This window comes from Podarcis pityusensis (genome assembly GCF_964106645.2).
Source record: "Podarcis pityusensis genome assembly, chromosome: 1".
Classification (NCBI taxonomy): Eukaryota; Metazoa; Chordata; class Lepidosauria; order Squamata; family Lacertidae; genus Podarcis; species Podarcis pityusensis.
Genome location: NC_138028.1, coordinates 90,545,441 through 90,554,235, shown reverse-complemented (window position 1 = coordinate 90,554,235; position 8,795 = coordinate 90,545,441). Strand labels below are relative to the sequence as shown.

General features: G+C 41.5%; 1 long non-coding RNA gene across 2 annotated transcripts; it reads right to left on the bottom strand.

Moving 5' to 3' along the window:
• Positions 1-3,762: 3,762 nt before the first annotated feature.
• Positions 3,763-8,239, bottom strand: LOC308473075. Of its 2 annotated transcripts, XR_013983891.1 has the most exons (4): positions 8,169-8,239; positions 7,679-7,776; positions 5,368-5,479; positions 3,763-4,134 (listed from the first exon to the last, which is right to left on the bottom strand). It is a non-coding gene; the product is annotated as an uncharacterized lncRNA (long non-coding RNA). The 2 variants fall into 2 exon arrangements; XR_013983892.1 differs by lacking the exon at positions 8,169-8,239 and having other exon boundaries at positions 7,679-8,122.
• Positions 8,240-8,795: the final 556 nt, after the last annotated feature.

Below are 8,795 nucleotides of genomic sequence, written 5' to 3'. Positions count from 1 at the left end.
TTGAGCTTCACATCCTTGAATTCCTGATACTAGCTGAGAAAACAACATTCTGGCTGGTTAGGATTCACAACTCTGTGTTCCCTTCTGTTGTCAGGTTTGCTAGCGTGCCTGCACACATGCCTTGCACTTGTAGTGGCAGAGAAGCTAATTTGGGAGGGATTAGCAATACTACTCTTTGGATCTTGACTGGAGCCCATTGGGAACACACAGACAGAACTGCATTGGCTAAGGATACCTGGCTAACTTTGGAAAGCATAGAACTGCCCAATATGGAAGCAGTATTAGTTTGCCTGCTTTAGCAATAACCACAACTTTGCAGCAATTATGTGTGTGTGAGAGAGAGAGAGACAGAGAGAGAGAGAGAAAGAGAGAGAGAGTGAGAGTGAGAGAGAGAGAGAGAGCACACAAAAAATATGGGAAGAAGGTGATCACACACCAACATAAAATGATTTCCGAAGGAACAAAATGGTTTTGCAGCTTAAAATGCAACTGCTGAAGCATACAGAATAGAAAGGGTTAATAATGGATTGCACACATTAACCCACACCATAAACTTCACAGATAGAGAAGAGAGAAAAGAGAGGCAGAATATAGCTCCATATGGAATGATGGAGAGGAATCTAACAGAGCAAATCAACCTCCTGATCTGCCATGCTTGAAAAGGTCAGGATGGGGCCTAGGTGTCTTTCCACCCAGCTCTGAAAACCTCTGCAGGCCTCCACTATTTGTGTAGAAGCTGCACAGGCAAGGAGCATCTCAATATGTCTATCCAAGTAGTGTCAGAAGCAACTATTGACAGTATCCCTGCCAGGGGCAAACCTCAAAGCTGAGAAGAATGTGGATGCTCTCTGCTGTGCAGCCAAGGGTGAGGTAGAAGACAGAATGAACCAATCTCTCCTGAAATTTAGCAAAATCTGTTCTTCAGAAAGGCAAGTTTGTGCTGTGTATTTGCCACCCAGTTGCCTTATTTACTTATTATTTGCCGCATGTAAAGGCTGCCTTCCACAGCCTTGCAACATCGATAACATTACAAATCACAAAATAATAAGAAACATCATCTAAAACAGAACAATTCTAAAAATCATCAGAGCGAGAGAAAACAGGACCAGCAGACTAAAACAATGTAAGTGTAAAAATAGACAGCAGCAAAAGCACGTTCAAAGTCCATCAACAGGAAAGCATAACATAAATATCAACCTTTTGAAATGCACTGACTTTTTAGTCCCTTCCATCTAATTGTGTTGATTTAGCCCCTGGCATCTAATCTTGCTAATTTTATGTCATTCACTTCTCATGTGGAACTGATCTCTCCACTACTTTTGGTACAATATAAGATCTATTCTTTTCTCAAGGATGCACCCAAAGGGATGAATATCTCACTCATTGTAGCAACTGGAAACTGGTTTCTACAAAGTCAGATCCATTGGTCCTTCTAGCTCAGTAATGTCTACACCAGTGTTTCCCAAACTTGGGTCTCCAACTCATTTTTGGACTACAACTCCCATCATCCCTAGCTAGCAAAACCACTGATCAAGGATGATGGGAACTGTAGTCTGAAAGCAGCTAGAAACACTGGTCTACACTAACTGGATCAGCTCCTGGGGTTTTCAATCCAGTGCCTTTCCCAGCTTTACCAGGATTCGCTGAGGACTGAACCCAGGAACTGCTGTATCTAAAGCGGGTGCCCTGCTGCTGAGCGATGGCCCTTACCTGATTCATTTGATTTAAAATTTAAATGCTGCCTGATTGTAATTTAACCTCCTAGGTGGTTTAACAGTAAATGTTGAAATTGTCAGGAAAATGGTTAAAAACATTTAACGATAATTAAAATTAATGGTAAAATAGATTAAAACATGTCCGCACCCACCTGTCCAGACAGGTTGGCCTAAGCAAAAGTGTTTCAAGCAGGCACAGAGAAGAGCACAGCAAACACACCTGCCAGGTGTCAATGGGCAAAGAGTTTCAAACTGTAGGTGATGCCACACTAACATGATGGGTTTGAACATATATGTTTGTAAGCAAACCCTCATTTGGTATGTGATTTTTTTCCTACTTAAACACGCATAGAAACACAGCTTTAGATTTATAACCGGCAACTAATTAACAAAGACAATATGTTCTCTTGATTTAATTATTCCACTGCTGTTGGTTTCTTATTATCATAATTGTCATGATCACTGTGGAGCCCTCACTTTTAGGAATGGTTTTTTTTAATTGTGGGTTGTTGTTTTTTTTAATACCAACAGAAAATCAATAGTGGGAACTGCTCAGTTTATGAGAAATGCTTACCTTTTTTGGGTGATCAGTTAAAAATGTGTGGTATAAGGAAAAAGTAGGTATTACTCAATATTAGTCTTCAGAAATGTACCTATAGCACTAACTGCTCCATTTCTGCCTGTACCTCCTTTCATTGGTGTAGAAAGCCTCTATACCAGGCATAGGCAAACTCGGCCCTCCAGATGTTTTGGGACTACAACTCCCATCATCCCTGACCACTGGTCCTGTTAGCTAGGGATGATGGGAGTTGTAGTCCCAAAACATCTGGAGGGCCAAGTTTGCCTATGCCTGCTCTATACAGAGATAGAGAACCTGTGTACTTCAACTCCCATCATCCCCAGCCAGCATCATCACTAGTCACCACATTGGTCAATGTGATTGCAAGTTGTTTTAATGGTGTAACCCACCTGGGGACTGTAGGGGAACAGCAGGAAATCCATCCAGATTGAATATATAACTCCCTCCGCCCATGAACATGCAGTTCGTCCATCTAAGGCTTTTTCCAAATTCTGCCAACTCTGTGTGGCACTTCTAAGTTTAGTTCAAATTCTGACTTTTCAGCATCAGATCCAGACATGACTTGCCTCTTCCTCCCATCAGCCTATTTTTGTTACCTGCCATCGGAAGCAAAAAGCTCCACGCATACGTTCAGAGGAAAAGTTTTGTCAGGACAGCATGATTAGAGCTTCAAGCATAGCACCTTATTTTTTTTTCTTTGTTACAGGTGACCAAAAGTATACTCAAGTTGTGGTTTTCTTTATACATTATGACTTAGAAAATAAAATTGCAGGCTCGGTGCCCTGGTGTTTCTTTGTCAATTCTGGGAAGAAGAGAAATGCTGCTGCTTTGCAACACTTCCACAGGGCATTTCTAAGTACATTTCCCAATGTGCCAGGTGGCCCATGGTGATTTCCTTCAGTGTTCCTTCTATGAAATCAAATTAGTGTGCTTTGGAACCAGGGATATTCACAGCCTGTGGACAGCACTTCAGGTTTTAAGTGCTCATAAATGTCAAAATGTTACTGGGGGGGGGGCAGAGAACTTGTCATGGGGGCACTGATTCGTTTGGTGACTGTGACATGTAGTCTAGCATAGAGCTGCTCTTCAAAAGCATGTCAAGATTGCGGGGCACCTAGGAAGCTCCTATCGCTCAAGATGGGAAGCCAAGTCATCACAGTTCCTCCTTGTGGGGTTTGGATTCTCAGCATGAATGGATTCTACTCCCTTTGTGATCAGGAGAATAAAGGTCCTACTGAATAGAAGATATATGCTGGAGAAACAACTAGCCATATAATAAAGGAAGGGCTTATGGCCATGGCAAAGAGCAGCAGGAGGGACAGCGAGAACTCAAACAGTCCACTTTGTGGTTTAAAATGAACAAATAGTTAAACAGTTGTTATTCCTACAGCATTCATCAGAACATGTAGCCATGTCATTAAATAACACCTAACAACAGGAAGCAACTAAAAATATACAAACAAAACATTTAGGAAATCTTGCAGCTTCAGGAAAACAGAGCTTTGAATTGTGTTTTTAATGATTAGGGTTCACGGGAGTGCAATAGTCAGGTTGCTAATCTGTCCAGTCACAAAGACAATGTTAGGTCAAGGCTTTCAACTTCAGGCCAAGGAGATACATTAAGGAAGGCTATGCGTTTGTTTTTCTATAGAGAATTTATACTGAACAAGAACGGCAAATGGGCTAGACCAAGCCTTTTTTTTTTATCCTGACATAGAGTCATGCACCTAATTAGTTGACTTGGGTGTGATGACTGCTGGATATAGGATGCCTCTTCAGCCAGTTTCCAATTAGATGAGACCAGGTTTTGAGTTTTGTTTTCTGCAGCTCCTCAGGTCACTGAAAGAAAAGGTCAGGAGTTCACCTGCTCACCTGCTTGTTCTTACCTGTCAAGCTCTTGGTGGTTTAACTCTCAGCAAAAAGTGTGCACTTGAGCTGGAACAGAGTTTTAAAAAGAAAACACATTGTAACAGGAAGGACAGCAACAACAATCCAATTTTTTTCCTTGTGAGCAGTGCAATGAGATTAATACACATTGCTAAGCTATTGCTATTCATTCCCCTTTGTTACATTATATAGCTGTGGTATGATACAGAATTTGTGTTACTATGGAGCTGTGGTATTCTGGAATAATGCTACAACCTTAGACACCAGAGGGCTGAGGAACGTCTGGCCCTGTGGGACTCAATGGGCCTGGTTTGGCTCGCAAGGCTATTTCCCACAAACCACACCCACCTGCCTCATGCCTGATTCCATATATGATGTCAAGTGTGGGGCAAGTATAGAAACAGTGAGGAAGGAACAATCAGGATTTTAAAAGGTGCTCTGAATTGTTTACAAGCAGGATTCCTTGTCAGTACCAATTAGCTGATCTGGAGAGAGCAAACCTCTTTGAAAGCAGGTTCCTAGCACCATTGAAGAAGGTTGCTATAACTCTCAAACAGCCACCTCCTTGAAGATTAAAACTAATATAAAATTTGTATACCACTCTTCAACCGAAGATCTCAGGGTGGTTCCCAGAACTGACCAAGAAACATTTTGCATTTTTATGTTGTGAACTGTCCTGTGATCTTGAGATGCAGAACAGTGTACAAATGTAATAAATAAATGATAAATAATTAATAGTCTGAATATGATTTTGGAAAAATAAGAAACTGAACTTGACAGATCCCCAGTCCCTAGTAGCAGAGATTCTTAATATAAGGTTTGCTATGAAAGAAAAGATGCCTCTTTGAAATGCAGGTGGTTTTCTGCAGATTTATCATGGTATGTGGGAACAGAATTAAACTTATCTAGGGCATTTGAGAGCAACAAATTAAATAAAAGATCAAAAGTGGCTTTGGGGTTTTCTACTCTTCATGTAAATTGCCTGAAGGTGGAGGGAATCTCATAAGGATTTGGAAGAAATGTAGTTTCTTTTCTTCCTCTATTACTTCACTTCTGTAATACAAAGGAGGAAAATATCTTAATAAACAGAATTATTTTAAAAATGCCCTGTGGCTTAGCTGCCCAGCTAATATTTTCTCAGTATGATGCTTTGCAAAAAGGGTGACCATAACATTGTTCAATTACCTGTTTTAGGTGTTCAGACATTCCATTTCACCATGACAATATTTTCCTCTGTGTGTGCAGCCTTTCTCCCTGTCTGTTTGTGTATCTCAACAGTCACGCAAATTCTGAAAATCTGAGCACAAGCACATTATTATTTCAGACCTTAAAGGTTGTTTTCATTAGGCCAATTTAAAGTCTTTTTTTCCATCTACAAATAACCACAGGCAGCTTCCTCAGAACATGCCCAACCCACATCTTCTCATGCATCTATAAGCTATATGGAAATATTCATAGCTGTCAAGCACTGCCATCAGGATTTGTGTCCCCAGCGGTTCGCTGGAGTGAAAAGCCTCAAGCCTCAGGTGATGCCAAAAGAAACGGAAAGGAATATGCAAGCATTTTTTTATACTCATCAAGTTTTAAAATCTTGTATCATTGCCACATAGATCTGCAGCTCTGCCTATCTCTGTCCACCTCCCCTGAGCTCCTGTGGTGCAGAGGAGAAGATGCCATCAAAAGCTGAGAGGGAGGGAGTACAATATATACTGTGTTTGGGGATCTTCCAGCCTTTTTTCTAGGAGTGTCCCCACACCTGAAGAAAGCAAAGCCAAATGCCCTCAGGAATCTCCCCAGGCCTTATCTCTCACTGGCTTGGCACTGTGCCTCCCTCAAGTGCTGGAATGTGTCTTTGAAGTGTGAGCTTGCCCCTTGCTTGCCTGGGTGGAGAGATGTGGGGTGGGGTGGGGGGCAACTGTACAAGCATGTCACATCCACTGTTCTCCATTTTTGCCTCTGGCCATCTCCTCTTTTGCTTCTAACCCTGCTTTCTACTACAGCATCTAGAAGGTTTGCCATGAGGTGATGCAGCCCTTGGGCTAGAAAGGTCTCCCCACTTCTGGTCAAGGGAACAGCACTACCTTTTGGTCTGCTTCAGTTTGGCAATAGAACTGTTACCATTATTCCAGTCCCAACCTTAAAACACTTTGTATGCTTAGCAATCCACAAACTTCCCTCTAATGCAAGGATAGGAAACCTGTGGCCCTCCAGATGTTGTAGAACTACAACTCTCATCATCCCTAGCTAGCACAACCCAATGGTCAGTGGTGATAGGAGTTGTAGTCAAACAACATCTGGAGGGCCCCAAGTTCCCCATCCCTGTGGATACCTTGCTAATTTTGTTGGCCCCATTTCATGGATTTGGGAGGTAGACCCAGCTGTGATATTACTGCTTAGTTGCTTGTTGAGTTGCTTGCTTGCCTGGTCTCAGTTAACAAACAGGGACAAACTGGAACCTGCTAGTGGTTTGACATGGAACATACACAGCACAAGCAAGAAAGATACTGTCTAGTATTGCAACTGAGGGATGAACACAACATGATATTATTCATGCAACTAGGAGATTGCACATTGTTGTTGGAAGTAAATAGCCAGCAAAGTGCTTTCTGGTCCAGACTAGGACCATACATTGTGGGAAGGGAGGCTTTAAATTCCCCTGAAATTGCCACAACACAGATTAAATCTCTCTGTGGTACCCCCCCCCCTTTTCCATCGGGGTAAAATCAATCCATCATTCACACAGTTGGACCATTGGATTGTGTGTGCATGTGTTCATATGTGTAGATGTTTGGGACAATGAGAGCAGAGGCAGCATGGAACTTATAAACTTATTTTTCTATTAGTTTATGAAGCCAATAGTAGCTATAAAGTGAATGGGATTATTTATATTTGCTAATCCCTCCCCACCAGTTGCTCTCTTAAAGGAACAGAAACATCCACCCAGATGCATGTTGGCAATTCATCAATTAGTAAAACAGCTCTGTGAAAAATGAAAGTCCAAATGTCATTTCCTCCCATTTCACATTTGAATGATTTGTCTCCATTATCTCAAATGAGGCCTGCAGAACATAAGGCCTGCAGACCTACTGCAGTTGTCTACCTGACTTTTTAACAGACCATTGGGGGCAATCTCTGCTACAATTATTGCTACTCTCAGTAAAGTTTAGTTCATTTAGTTCATTTATAGGCCTCTTTTCAGTGGTGGCCAAAATACAGCATCATAAAAACAACAATTTAAAGGGACGGGGTTAAGGTTTTGTAGAGGAATTAGAGAACTCTAAATTTGGAATTCAGCAAGGAAAAACTGGAGCTATTTCCCCCATCTTTGGGTGTGTGTGTGTGTGTGTGTGTGTGTGTGTGTGAAATAGCTTGGTTTACCGAGTCCACTCCTTTATCATCCTCAGAGGGCTTCCCATAACTGACGGGACTAATGGAAGAAAAGAAAAGTAATAGTGGTAATAGTCAACTGGCCAGAAACACAAGCAAGCAGACTGACATGGGTATCTGACTTTCTTCTAACTGCAGCTTGGCATGTAGGAATCAACAGGTGAAGCTTTTCATCACAGAGGTAGGCACTGTATCACTTGCTAATGTCTGAAAATCAAATCACCAGATGCTGGTAAGGCAATCCAAGAGACAAGAGAGGTGGGAGCACAGAAAAGCATGTGCTGATGCAGGCGGAGAGCTTGAGTGTGAGAGGAATTAAAAAGCAACAGATAAAAGAGATAGCAGAAATGGCAGTGCAGAGAGAACTGTGAATAAAAGAGTCCACTAAGGGGTTCTGACAGTGGAGCCATCAGAATAGGACTTTAGAGGAAAAGTCCAGGGCCCCACCCTGCAGATTGGGGAGCCCTAAATGCAGCTGGGTCAGTTTACCACATTTTGAAGTAATACAGTTATCATTTAAAGTGGGAGCATCTGTAAGATCATTAATCCCAGAGTCCAAAATTACCTAACGATAGCACAGAGTACAGAGGAAATCTTACAGGCAGGGTGGGACAAGTTAACAAAGAATAGGATAAAAAAAGAGAGCATTGGGTTAAAAATATGTCAGAAATGCTTTCCTATTTTGCGTTGCAATTCTGCACACAACTTTCATGAGCAAGTCCCACTGAACTAAATGGGACCCACTTTTGAGTAGACATGCATAGGCCTGTAGCCTTAGGATTTAATCAAAATGTCATGGTTCTCAGAGTGATTTGGTTTTTGCAACTCTGACTTAGATTGTTAGATTTGTAAGACAAGACAATTGAGAAAGTACAAGAGGAAGTTAGCCACAGGACAAGTGATATGCAGTCGCAATGTAGGTTGTGAAAAGCCCATTAATCAGACATCCATGGACTTTTTTCTTTCTTTAAATAGCTCAAATATTTACTCATGAGTAGCTGTAGTGAAATGCCTGGATTTATTCCAGAAAAGGATTTGCGGTGTAACTTGCTCCACTGAGTTTCGTAATTGAAATAATGTGCAAGATAAACTGACAAGCTACTTTGGCGGAATTTATTATAAATATTAATACCCTACTTTCTCATGACTCATGCCCAAGGCATGCTTGTAAACTATTCTGGAATGGAGTAACTGATAGCCACATTACAGCTGATGTGCATTTAAAG